Below are 12796 nucleotides of genomic sequence, written 5' to 3' on the forward strand. Positions count from 1 at the left end.
TTGCGATGAAATGGTTAAACCAGTGGTTTTCAGCCTGGGCTGCAAATTAGAATCACTTAGGGAGCTTTCAAGACTACCCATGTCTGGGCTCCTCCCAAGAGATTCTGATTTAATTGCCCTTGGGTAGGTCCTGGGCATTAGCAGTTTTTTGAATCTCTCCAGGTGGTTCTAAAGTGCAGCCTCAGTTGAGACCACTGGGGAGATGGGGCCACTTAGGGCAGGAAGTAGCCTGGCCTTCTCAGTGAGGGATCCATTTTTATCTTGGACTTTGAGTAAGAGGCAATTCTTAATAACTAAAAAATGACTTTAAATGGGCCGACCATCACCAAGGTGTAGAAAGAGTAATTTTCCTGCAGGGATGGGGAGGACATGGCCTCAGGGGAGGGCCTTCATGTGGCTGCGACATCGCCCCTGGGCAAAGAATAAGGACATCCCTGAACACGAGAGATCCCTGGGCTGGGGTGAGCAGGGATGACCTGAGGATGCAAACGGGACCACAGCTATCCTCTTGGACCTACAGGGTAAGGTTCACATCAATTTCTTCATTAGAAGAACTGGAGGACTGATGTCAATTCTTACTAAATATCCCTTATTAATTACATATCTCTAAATGTACAGAGCAACTATCTGTGGTTCCCAGAGCAGATCACAGGCTCAAGTGCCTCTCAGAGACTTCCATTCCCCCAGCTTAAAGAAGCCCTTTGATATCATTATGGCACAGATATCCACGCCAGGTGGACCCAGCTTGATCTTGACAGTCATGGTTCAGGTGCCCAGAGTGGGCAAAAACACTTTTGGAATTTGACCTTAATAGGACTAATTTCTATCTGGGTGGCCTGTATGATGAGGTAAGGTGTTAACTGACAACTTATTGAATACTAGAGAGCTAGGCACTTGCACATGTGCTGTCTCATTTTATACTCACAACGTTCCTTCCTGCGGGTATTATCAAACTCATTTTTCGGATGTGGAATCTGAAGGTTAATTAGATTAGGTAACTCGCCCCTGGTCACTAAGTCCATATACTGCCAACCTGGATTCCACGCCATGTTCTATGCTCTTTCTAACTTATCTATAGTGTTATATACATGTAACACATTATATTAATATGTACTTAAATCTTTTGGGGTGTATTGTGAAAGTTTTCTAGATCCTTGTTGCTCCAAGTATGGTCTGTGGACCAGCAGTGTTGGCATGACCTGGGAGCTTATTAGAAATGCAGGGTCTCAGGCCCCACCCTAGACCTGCTGAACCAGAATTTATATTTTTATAAAATCTCCCACAAATACTGGGGGAATTAGGGATTTCGTGGATTTTAAACCATTTATAACCACTGTCTCTGCCAGACAAGTAATAGTCATATATGTCTATGTGTATGCACATATATCCATATATATTTATCTACAAATGTTTATATATAAAAAACCAAGAGTATTCACACAAATATGGGAAATCTTATACGAATCTTAAATAATATTTATGAGAACAACACTTGCTGGAGCCTATAAGAATAAAATTTTTAATCCTTCTGGACACGCCCTAATAGATACAGGTTATAAATGACAGCTTGTGACGACCAAACTCTTCTCTGTGCAGACGGCAAGCTAGACGAGTGAAAAGAGACGCCGCCAGGAACACGCCACCCGCAATTCTACCTCTGGCTCCAGCCAGCCTTTCACAAGGGCCTTTCCCCCCTCCCCCTTGGCGGGGCCCGACAGGCTTTCCAATTATGTGCTACCAGTGTTTGTCATTTTATTAATTAAAGTTCTGTATGTAAAGCAGGAGCAGCATTGTGGTTAGGCCTAATGCTATTATTTCTCTCATGGCCCTTTCCTTCTCCAGAGGTAATTACTGCAATTTTATGTTTAGAATAATGCCCCGTGTTTGCTGTGTATACCTCGTGGCAAATTCACAACGATCTCCTGAGCCCATAAATAAAAAGTATCAGCATGAGATTCAGGCTGACGTTGGACAAGAGAGAATCAAAGGTATCAAATATTGTCCATTCTGCATGCGGCACCCCTAAATGCTACGAGGGGTGGTGGTGTTTTTCTTTCAGTTTCTGAAAGGCTACATGAATTCCCACAGTAGAGACAAAACCAAGGATGGACACTCAAGTGTGTATTTCATTTCAACGATAGGAAACATTTTTTAACAGACAGAGATGCTAAAAGATGAGCTTGTCTGAGGCAGATGGTGAGTACTCCCCCCATATTCCTCACATCTAGTCTCTACTAGATGACCAGGATTGGGGTTGTCATCAGGGACACCCACGCTTTGAATGGAGGTTAGGGATCCTTTCCAACCTAAGATGCCACAGGGCTGTGATTCTGAGTGTGAACTTTTAATTTTAAGAGTTCCTTGGTTTCAACACGGTCTCTTATTAACTTTAACTGAGAGTATCGACTCACTGCAAACCCCAGTGTTTTTGTGCACCATCTCCTAATTCACCTGGAAAAAATAAACACCGACTCTCTAGTTATAAATAGCCTAATGGTAAATCAATCTAACACAGCAAGAAGCAGGCCAGATGCAGATTTCTGATAACAAGCAAATCAAATATGCTGGCAAATACTTGCAATTATGGAGGCTTAAGAAATGCCGGATTCCTGGTCAGGTAGGAGACTTAAAAGATTGAGATCCTTTCTGAAAACAGCACCCCAGGTTTCCTTCTTTCAGAGGCATCACATTGAAGCCAGAGGACATCCAGCCAGGGACACCTACATGCCCCCCCTTTGTGAAAACATAGCAAGAAAATGTGCCGGCTTTGTAAAAAATAATAACCGTGGGATGCCTGACTATTGAGGTTATGGAGTTACAGGTATTTCTTTCCTTCTTTGGTCTTTTCCAATTTTTTTACAGGGAACATCTATTACTTTTGACAACTAGAACAAAAACAATAAAATAAATTTAGGGCATGCAGCTATTAAAAGCATGTTTACGAAGAATAATATTGATATCGGAAAATATAATATTAAGTAAAGAAAGAAAACACAAAATGCTTATGTGCTGTGATGCTAAACGTGTAAACTCTTGATCTGTCACTCTGCTCAAACCCACGTTTGTCTGTCGGGAGGGAAGCGCCAACATTGCAACAGGGGTTTATCTTTGGGGAGTGAGACTGTGGGCAATTTCAATTTTCTTCTTCATACTTTCCTGTATTTTCCTAATGTTCTATAATAAACATGGAACGCTTCTGTAATCAGAAGAAACAATAAACACTATATTAAAAAAGGTGGCGAGGGAGGATTCTGTGTCGTTGGAAAGTGGGGAAAGAGAGTGACATCTTTTTGCCCGCTTCCGGGAGGATCAGGTTCTCTCTCCTGCACTGTGGGCTGTAGGGCTCTGTGAGGAAGACCAAGGGAAGGTGGGAGCCTCTGGGAAATGAGGTGGGGTCGTGCTGAGGACAGAGCCGGGGCTTTGAAATCAGAAGGAGTGAGTGGTTCTGTCTTTCTATATGATACGACATCTCAGGGCCTGAGCCTTCATCTGTATAATGAGGCTAACCGTATTCTCCTTATAGAGTTACTGGGAGACTTTAGTAAGATTATGTGAGCCCGGTGCCCAGTTTGGCAAATACTTTTGCTCAATATTAGTTCCTTTCTTCTGTATTGGACAGAACAGGCAGGAAACAACATGTTAGAGAGAAACAGCTCACTACAAACAATAGGAAAGTGTGAAGGATGCTGTATGAAACATTTTGGTCCAGTGTTATATCTTCTAGGTATAGAGAGAATTATCTTTCCAGCCTTATCAGAAGAAAAAGATGATATTTTTCTTTGAGTTACACTGTAACGGTGCGATCTAGGGCAAACGGCCTCCTCTGTGCCTCAGTTTTTCTGTGTGTGTGACGCTGTGAAAGAGCTTTGTGATCCTCTGGCTGGGGTCGACTCTATGCAATGAAACTCCCACAACTGGTACGGACAGCAACTGGAAAGAAAACGGATTCCAGGCACGTGAGTGTCTGCAAGGACATAGGCGTCCGGGAAGTGCTTATTCTTTGACAGCTGGGGAGAGTCTGTGCTTTCAGTAGGGTGTCCCGCTGTATCTGGGCCACCTAAATATGTTATGACAATCAACTTGTAGATTTTGAAGAGGACCCAAATCTCTGCCAAGTGCCCGGGAGGATTTTTATTCACATGTATGAGCCTTGACAGTAATTCTTCCTTTGTCTCATCATGTAATGGCATGGGTATTCATTTTGAATGGCTCAAAGGTTTTAAGTTAATTATGCCCAAACTGCAATTACAATTGTTGTTGATTACTTTAGCCCATTAGCATGTGTCCTGGCAGTGTCAACCATATCAAAGTAAGTGGTGACAGAATGCTAGGTTCCAGCAGCTTCCCAGTTTTAGGTACTGAGAGGTAAGCACTTCTAGGTAGATATCCAAAGAAAACCAAAACAATAATTCGTAAAGATCTATGCACCTCTATGTTCATGGCAGCGCAATTTACAACAGCCAAGATATGGAAGCAACCTAAATGTCTATCAACAGACGACGGGATAAAGAAGTTACGCTTCATATATACAATGGAATATTACTCAGCCATTAAAAAAATGAAATCCTACCATTTGCAACGACATGGATGGACCTAGAGGTTATTATGCTGAGTGAAATACGTCAGACAGAGAAATAGAAATACCATATGATTTCACTACCACTTATATAAATACCACTTATATGCAGAATCTAAGGAACAAAAAGAACAAACTAATCAAAACAGACTCAGAAATATAGAGGACAATCTGGTAATGACTAGAGGAGAGGAGGGCTGGGGGCTGGGAGGATGGGGTGAAGGGTTAAAGAAGTACGAATCAGTATTTGAGGGTCACAGGGATGGGGAGCACGGCAGAGTGAATGCAGTTAATGTCATGGCTAGTTGGAGGGCCAGAGGAGAGAAAAAATAATTAGGGGGATTGTTTTATAAACCATATAACTGTCTAACCAATGTACTGTATACTTGAAACTAATAATAAAATAAAAAATAAAATAAATAAAAATTGCATTAAGCCGTTAAAAAAAAAGAATTCTTTTGGTTCAGAAATCTCTGTAGGGCCACACTTGTTGGATCCTTGAGCATCAAGGAAGTCTCCTTGTTAACTCTTATTCTGGAGAGGGGTCATGCTCACAATTGAAAGGCTGCCCCATTTATTAATTAATTATTGATCGAGTGGGTTCAGTGGGCACATTTTCTTGGTGCTAATGCTAAGCACTGTGCAAGATAATGCTCTCGACCTGCCCACACGTTGCTAATTGACCCAGAGGAGAAATAAGAACACATACAACGTCCGAATTTATGTTAGCAGTGACTTCGTCATGCCTGTGCAAAATAAGAAGAGGAATGATAATAACTGCCACCATCTGTAAAGTATTGTAGAGATGACAAAGAATTTTCACATTTTCATTTGATCCTTGCAACAACCTCATGCGGCAAGTAAAACAGGTATTTTTATCTCTAGTTAGAGGGTGTGACTTGCTTGAGGTCTGTCTTATGGTTCACAAGTGGCAGAGCTGGGATACAAACACAGGTGACTTAAGTTCAGTGGCCTTAGAGTGTGTGCAGATTTGACTTTGGAGTTGGACAGATCTGATTTGAATCCTGGCTCTGCCTCTTACCACAGGGTGACCTTGGGCAAGTCACTTAAGCTCTCTAAGCAGCAGGTTCCGCGTCAGTAAATGGGGGTAACAACCCCTCACCAGTCCGTTTTAGTAATGAGATAAAGCAGGTGGAATGCTTAGCACAGTGACAGCCACACGGTAAGAGACTGACCGTTTAAGAATGCTCTCTGAGTTGGCTTAACGGGTATGCAGGGTCCCTTGCCTCAGCCCCCTAACTAAGGGAAGGTTTCTTTCTCCTCGGAATGCAAAGAGTTAGGCTGTTTGAGGGCTCTAGTTAAAAATTTTGGCTTGCTTTTTAATGTGATGTAGCTGAACGATCCATAAGTAACCTGGAGACCAGGACCTGTCATGTTGAAAATAAGTGTTCTTAACTTTTCTGCTGAATAAACACCCTAAAGAGATCCCAGATTCCTGTGGTCGGTCTCCAGCATGACTGGCCACAGGGTCGCTTTGAAATGAGTACTTGACTGAGGACCAGTTCTGGCCTCGGCCCCCCTATCCTTCCTTTGCAAAGCAGTACATCCTTAGGCCCCAGCCCAAGGCTCTCTGAGATAACTGTCTCCAGCACTGTGGGTGTGAGCGACTGCCAGAGCTGAGGCCCTCCTGGAGTTTCAGACACAGCATCAGGTCAGGGTGACTCATGGGGTGGGAGTGGGGGGACAGCCAAACACGTTATCTACAGGAGACAGAGAGAGGTCACACAACGTAGAGAGGCCTTTGGCTTCAGAGAAAGGCAGCTCACGCTGGAGCTCTTTCTCTGGGCTTCTTAAAATGGGGGCACATATGCCTCCGGTCTTCCTGACAAACTGTACCTTCCCACGGTGTTAGCTACTCGGTATTAAGTAATGATCGTGTTTTTGAAGCCAAACAAACAGGCATGTGAGGGGATAAGAAACAGAATCAGCGTTCATGTTAACGTTTATAAAGAGATGCTGAAAGAAAAGCCGGGTGTGTGGTGTCCTGCCCTGGGTCATTTCCCAGACCCCTTCTCCGCCTTGGTGCCCTTGGTCTATCCTCCCTCTCCTCTCTCGGTCGCCCCTTGTTTCCTGCATCCATGTCATTCACAGGAGATCTCTTGGGGAAAGAGGAGATGCTATTGTGTCTTAGAGATGCTCAGCTGCACTGCTGGCCAACTGTGCACGATCACAGCCTCCCTCCCTGAGCCTTAGTCTCCCGTCTATAAAGAGGGGACACTATCATCTCTTTAGGTATCTGCTGCCGGGTGGGAGTGGTGGTGGGGGGAGGGCATCGTAGAAAAGGAACTTGGGTGGACTGGAAGAGGGTGCTCCCCGGGCCCTTGCTGGTGGGGCTGGCGAAGGGGGTGATGGGCGCCCGTCTGCTGCTGGGGAAGCATTAGCTTCCTCAGACCCCCGTCACTGAGCTGGGCAACATCTTCATCCCCTCTACTTTCAGGTGACCCGGGGCATAGCAGGGGCCAAATTCTCCAGATTCAGGATCCTTGGATAGGGCAGGCTCCAGCCTTTGAACTGAGAATCCTCACGAAAGTCGGATAATAATACTAAGGGCAGCAGTGGAGGAGCAGAAAGCACATGTACCATTTATTGAGCATCTACCATGTCCTCAGCCAGGCCGGGCCCTTTTTCCGCCTTGTCTACTTGTTTCTCCCACCAGTCCTGCAGAGGACAGGGAAGCTAAGACTGAGGTGATTTGCACAAGGTCGCTCAGCTAGAGAGTGGCAAGATTCCACTTTAGTCTACGTGGCCTCCAGGACTGCTCTCCCCGCCATACCACACTGCCTCAGGGATGTTCCTTTTGTCCTGACTCCACGTGACCAGTTGGATTCCTCTGGATATGAGGATGTCACAGCTGCTGGGCCACGGGACAGGAGGAAGCTGCCTAGAGCCACCACACTGCTCTGACTTGCCTCAGGTGTCAGCACCACCCTAAAGGAGCCCGAGGGGCACTGTGCTCAACACTGGGCCCATCATTATGTCCTCCTGAGCAGGGAGTGGACAACCTAGCTGGATGTCACATAGCCTGCTTGGAGTCCTACCCCTGGTTCTCAGAAGGTCCCCAAAGCAGGAAGAGGAGTGGTAAAGAGAACAGAGAGTATGAAAGGAACCCCTGGCAAGTCTCATTGGATTTGCTCTTAATTCAGGCAAACTCTGAAGCCTGGAGCTGCCCCGAAGTGAGCAGGAATCAGTGAGCGTTCTGTCATTGCAGTGGAAGTTACAGCATTAGATAAGATGGCGTTTAGAGGTCCAGTCCTCAAATATCTGACCTAAGGCGCTCGGGCTTGTGGGAGCGGAGCTGGGGATGATGTTATGCTGGCAGACACCTCGCTTGGGTCCCCAACTATTTATGAAGAGGGTTGTTTTTTTTACAGACACCACATGGTGTTTATGCAGTATTGCTTGGACACACAGGGCACAAGCTGCTCCCAGGTGGACCCTGGAAGGGACTGGCTTTTTCTTTTACTGGTCAGCAGTCGGCGAGATATAAGGGAGGATGGGTGAGTACGGAGAGGGGAAGGGTGAGGTGTCCTTCTCCTCAGATGGGCACGTGTTCTTTGCAGAAGGTGGAATGACAGCCTTATTCAGGATCAAGCCCATGAGGCCTCTTGGAATAGTTTCTCCTTCCTGATTTGCTAAAACAAGTGAGAGCATGTGAGGCTAAGAATAAGGTACACAGAAGGCACAAATAACACCTGAGTCCCATAGCTGAGCAGCAAGGTCCCCTTGGTTGTGCAGTGACTCAGCCTGGCCTGCGAGACTAAGAAGGTAACTAGTCTTCTGCAAAACAGGGTGGTAATTCCTTCCTGGGAGGGAATGAGGGTCTGTGGTGGGGTGGGGTTGGGGGTCTGGGTCGGGTGGGAGTGATACCAGTCCTCAAGGATGCTTTTGAGGCCCACGTCAACTCCCCCAAAGCTGAGGAGTACCATGTGTCCCCAACAAGGGCAAGGCCATGTGATAGAAAGAGCGTGAGGCTCAGAATCATAATGTTTGAGTTTGATCTTGATTTTGTATCCACTGGCTGTTGGTCTCTGGATCCATCTCATTCCCGCCCTGCTGAGAAGGGCCGTTCCCACCCCAGGGCATCCCTGCAAGCACCCCAACCCAGACCACGGGCAGGGTGACCCCTGACATGTAGGATCTGCTCCACAGCTTGAGCTGAATAGAATATTGCGGTTCCTCCCCTTAGACCCCTTGCCGAGGGTTTGGTGGGGGCCGATAAAGAAGGAGAACTTCTGCTTCTGTTTCTCCCTCTGCCTCGAGCCATCCTATAAGAATCATTATTAACCCATTTCCCTTTTGCCCCGAGAATACTCGTGGGCAGCTGCACTGTTTATCCCGAGAGAACTCACGGATTACAGTCCTAACCTTACCCCAATGTGTGCCAGGAGAAATCTCACTTTGATTATTTTCACGTCGCTCTAGTGTATCGATAATCTTTGGAAACGAATGACATCGTTCTATTTATAGCATTTTAGTAGTGGCATTTCCATTTACAAAATATAGTAATTCTCGATTGCTGAAAATGTCAAATCCTAGAAAATGTAGCATTTCCTACGCGTGATGTTAACATCGTCTCCAATAGTTGTTAGTCGAAGATTTATTTGATGAATCCGATTTATGTACATATTTCTGTTACGTTAGGATTAGAGACAAGTTCTGTTTAGAAATAACTCCAAGAACAGGATTTGTATTTTACTTTCACATTGAAAACCAGTCAGATTTGCTTTCGCTTCAAAGAGCGTGTGTATGTAAAATTAAATTAACGCTGGCAGCGAGCTGCACTTTTTTTTTCTAAACAGGAAATGGGTTCATCTTATCCTTTTCTTGCCTTTCCATGGGGGATCTTGTCACCGAGTTTAATAAACTTTAAAAACACAGGAGTCAGAAAATTTTCTCCTTTCTTCCTATCCGAATGTCCTATTTGTCTGCTCACGGGGAGGGAGCGGGGCAGCTTGAATAAGCCTCGTTGACACAGCCATGACTCCCACCTACTTTGCTTCTGAGTTACACTGAGATACTGGCTTTAATGACACTGTCTCCTTCCCTGCAGGCCGGAGAGCCCATGCTGCCACGGAGGAGCTTGCTGGTGGCCTTCTGCCCTGATCTCGGCAGCCCCCGGCAGCTAATCAAAGCTGACCCTTTTATCACCGTAGGGCTGACGTCAGGAGCAGAAAGGCCCAGCTGTGTTCCTCCAGGATCCCAGTGTGTGTGTGTGTGTGTGTGCGCGCGTGCGCGTGCACATGTGGATAGGGAGAGGACAGAGGTGGCAGCCCCTCCTGGAAGGTCAGATAACCAGCAGTGGGGAACTGACCTGCACTATGGGTCTTACCACAATCAAGTAAGTCTCTTCCCACGCTTCCTGGGTCCCTTTCATTCCCGTAGCCCATTGAAGGAAAATGCTCTGTTTTGGAGGAGGAGAGAGAATGACGGAACCCCCCCTCCCCCAGGCCTTGTTCTGTCCTGAGAACATGGATGGGTTAAAATATTCCAGTCACAGGCAGGCTATTCAAATAAAATAGAATTTCAAACCACTCGGGGCTTGTTGAGACATTCAGGCTTCCAGGATGTGTGAAAGGCAGGGGGAGGGGCAGAGACAGCCCCTGCCACTCTCCTGTCCTCTTTATTACCAGCAGCTGCAATGCTAGACACATCTGAGCGTGTCTCCCAGCCAAGGCAATGTGAGTAGGTCTGACAGCAAGTGCCACATAAAAGCCACTGCAAGGTTCTCCTCCATGGTGGCAACTTTAATGATTTGAACTGGAGCTCAGCAAAATAAAAATAAAAATAAAATCTGAATATATTGTAAGTGACTCCCTAGTTTCCTGCAGAGAATAGCTTGTGGGGAATGGGGCGGAGGGCAAAAAACCCACACAGCTAGCTCTCTCTTGTTTGTGGCTGGGCTTGGCAGAGGTCTTTAAATATTCATGTCCCATATGCAACTGTGCAGAGCAGGGGAGGAGGCAGAGCCTGCGCCATGGCCCTGGTGGTTTTAGATGTTTGGAGGGAGGAGGCTGGAGCTGGCATGCTTCTGGAATGCTCCAGAATGCATCAGTGGGCACCTGACCTGGCTCCACGTGGGCTCTGACGGGTGCTCTCTCAGGCCTTTCTGTGTCCACGTCCTCTATCCCCCACCTTGCCATTTCTAACTCCTTCTCTGACTCGTCCTTCTAAAAGGCAAGTTATATTGCACTATTTGGGGCACAGGTAATGGAGAAAAACTCTCAGCATGGACCCAGAATAAATTTTGGTCACATTTGGCAAATACCCCTTAGCCAATGACTCTCAAGTTTCAGTGCGTATCCTAATCACCGAGGGCGGGTTTGAAAATGCAGATTCTGGGCTCTGCTCAGCGATGTCATCAAGGAGCTCTGGGGTGGGGACCAAGAATCTGCATGTATTACAATTTCCAAGTGACTGCAACTGGAGAAACACAGACCTACTGGTTAGTCTGTATCTAGATTTTCATGGAAATGCAGCGAAGGCAATACCAGTTCCCCTGCGGGAAACCACTGGTGCTTGTGGGGTTTCTTGAGGGAGCCTTTGGAGATACTCTGCAATTACTTCAGCTCCCTGAAGATCTCGTGGACCAGGACTGGTCTGGGTTTACAGAAGATGCTCAGCTGGAGCTCGGCTTGGCCAGCTGCCAGTCCCTGTGGGCCTGGACTCACCAGAGACTTTCGCCCATGGCTCTGTCTAGTGTCCACCTTCCTGAACTTGGGCCCACAGCCAACAGAGGTCCCTTTAAGGGCTGGTGGAGTTTGGAGGCCCCAAGTTAATCTCACACAGTGTCACACAGCAATGCAACATCCGTTTCCCTGTCACTGACATCCAGCCAACTTGGGGGGAAGGAAACCAGCTTTCTGCATTTCGCATTTAGGATTTGTATAAAATAAATGGCAGAGCTTACGAACCTGGAAATGCATATTTCTATTTTGGTTATTTACTTTTTTGATGAAAACACTTCCCCCAACATTGGGAATTCAAAGGCCCATCAGCATTGGACTAATAGTCTGAAATCTGAATGCGAAGGAACTGTGAGCTGAAGGTAGAAACCACCTTCCTTCATTATTCCTGCTGAGCAAAGTTCTAGAATAGGGCAGGAAATAGCAGAAATAGCCCAGAGCTAATCTGACTGGAGGAAAAATAAAACAGGCCAGTAAAACAAAACACCTGTTTAAGCTATTGATCAACCCAAAGGTTATTAGAGAAATGATGAAGTGTTAGAAAAATATCATTTTTACCCTGACATTTTCTAAAATCAGGCTCACATTAAATCCAGTGAAGAGTAAATTTAAAGATCAAATGCTTTCAAGGCTCCCCCTCACCTCTCCAATGGGCCAACCATCTCTCCTCTTAAGAAGCCCTTCTTCTTAGGTGCCTGCTCTGAGGCACCTGAGAAATATCAGCGATGACTGTGTGATTCCACCTTCTGCATCAGATTCGTGGTTTCTCAAACACAATTTAATATAATGAGTCTATTTACTTAGGCCTTGACTTCTTCCCAAAAGGATTTAAGGTGGCTCACAGAGATGCATAAAATCTAGTCAGATGACGTAAACTAGAAGAGGGTGAGAAAGACGGGGCAAACGCTGAGGTATAAAACTGAACCAAACTACACATCGTGAACCCCCATTTGCTTACTAAGAGGGGAGCCTCGAATTTAATCTGACCATTATTCCAATTAGAAAAGAAATCATCGATACATCTTTTCTAATCTCATTTGTTTCCTGTCTGTGAGTTTTTACTTCACAAAAAAGCCTGGAGGGCTTGACTTTGCTTGCACCCCTCAGCAGGGGAGCCTGCTTCCGGCACCAGAGCTGCTCAGAGCTGTGGCTCCCAGAAATCTCTGCCAGCCAGCAGAGGGGAAGCGGACCCTGCCAGCTTCACAATGTCCACGACTTGAAGGGAAATAAATTGCTTGGGGGGCACACAGCTATTCTTGGACTGAAGCCCAAAAGGCATTTCTCCTGTGGGTTCCCAGGGAGGACGGGCCAAATCCACACTGTTTTGGCTTTCTGCTATGTGTAAGGTGTTGATGCAGTACTATCGTGGAGGTAGGGTGGGGGGTGGGGGTGCAGGGAGATGCAAAGAAGCACAGGCATGGCCGGCTCTCCCAGAGCGTAAAGCCGACTTGTGGCTAATGTCCTTCTATTCTTCCCCCACATTCCTTTCGTGTGTCAGGCACGGTTGGCTAACTAT

General features: G+C 46.2%; 1 protein-coding gene across 1 annotated transcript in view; it reads right to left on the bottom strand.

Annotated features, from left to right (window-relative positions):
• The window catches only part of ALK (ALK receptor tyrosine kinase), a 653478-nt gene that overhangs the window by 97248 nt on the left and 543434 nt on the right, over positions 1-12796 (bottom strand). The gene's annotated exons all lie outside the window — the stretch shown is intronic.

Source organism: Pteropus vampyrus, unplaced genomic scaffold, assembly GCF_000151845.1.
Source record: "Pteropus vampyrus isolate Shadow unplaced genomic scaffold, Pvam_2.0 Scaffold173, whole genome shotgun sequence".
Taxonomy (NCBI): domain Eukaryota; kingdom Metazoa; phylum Chordata; class Mammalia; order Chiroptera; family Pteropodidae; genus Pteropus; species Pteropus vampyrus.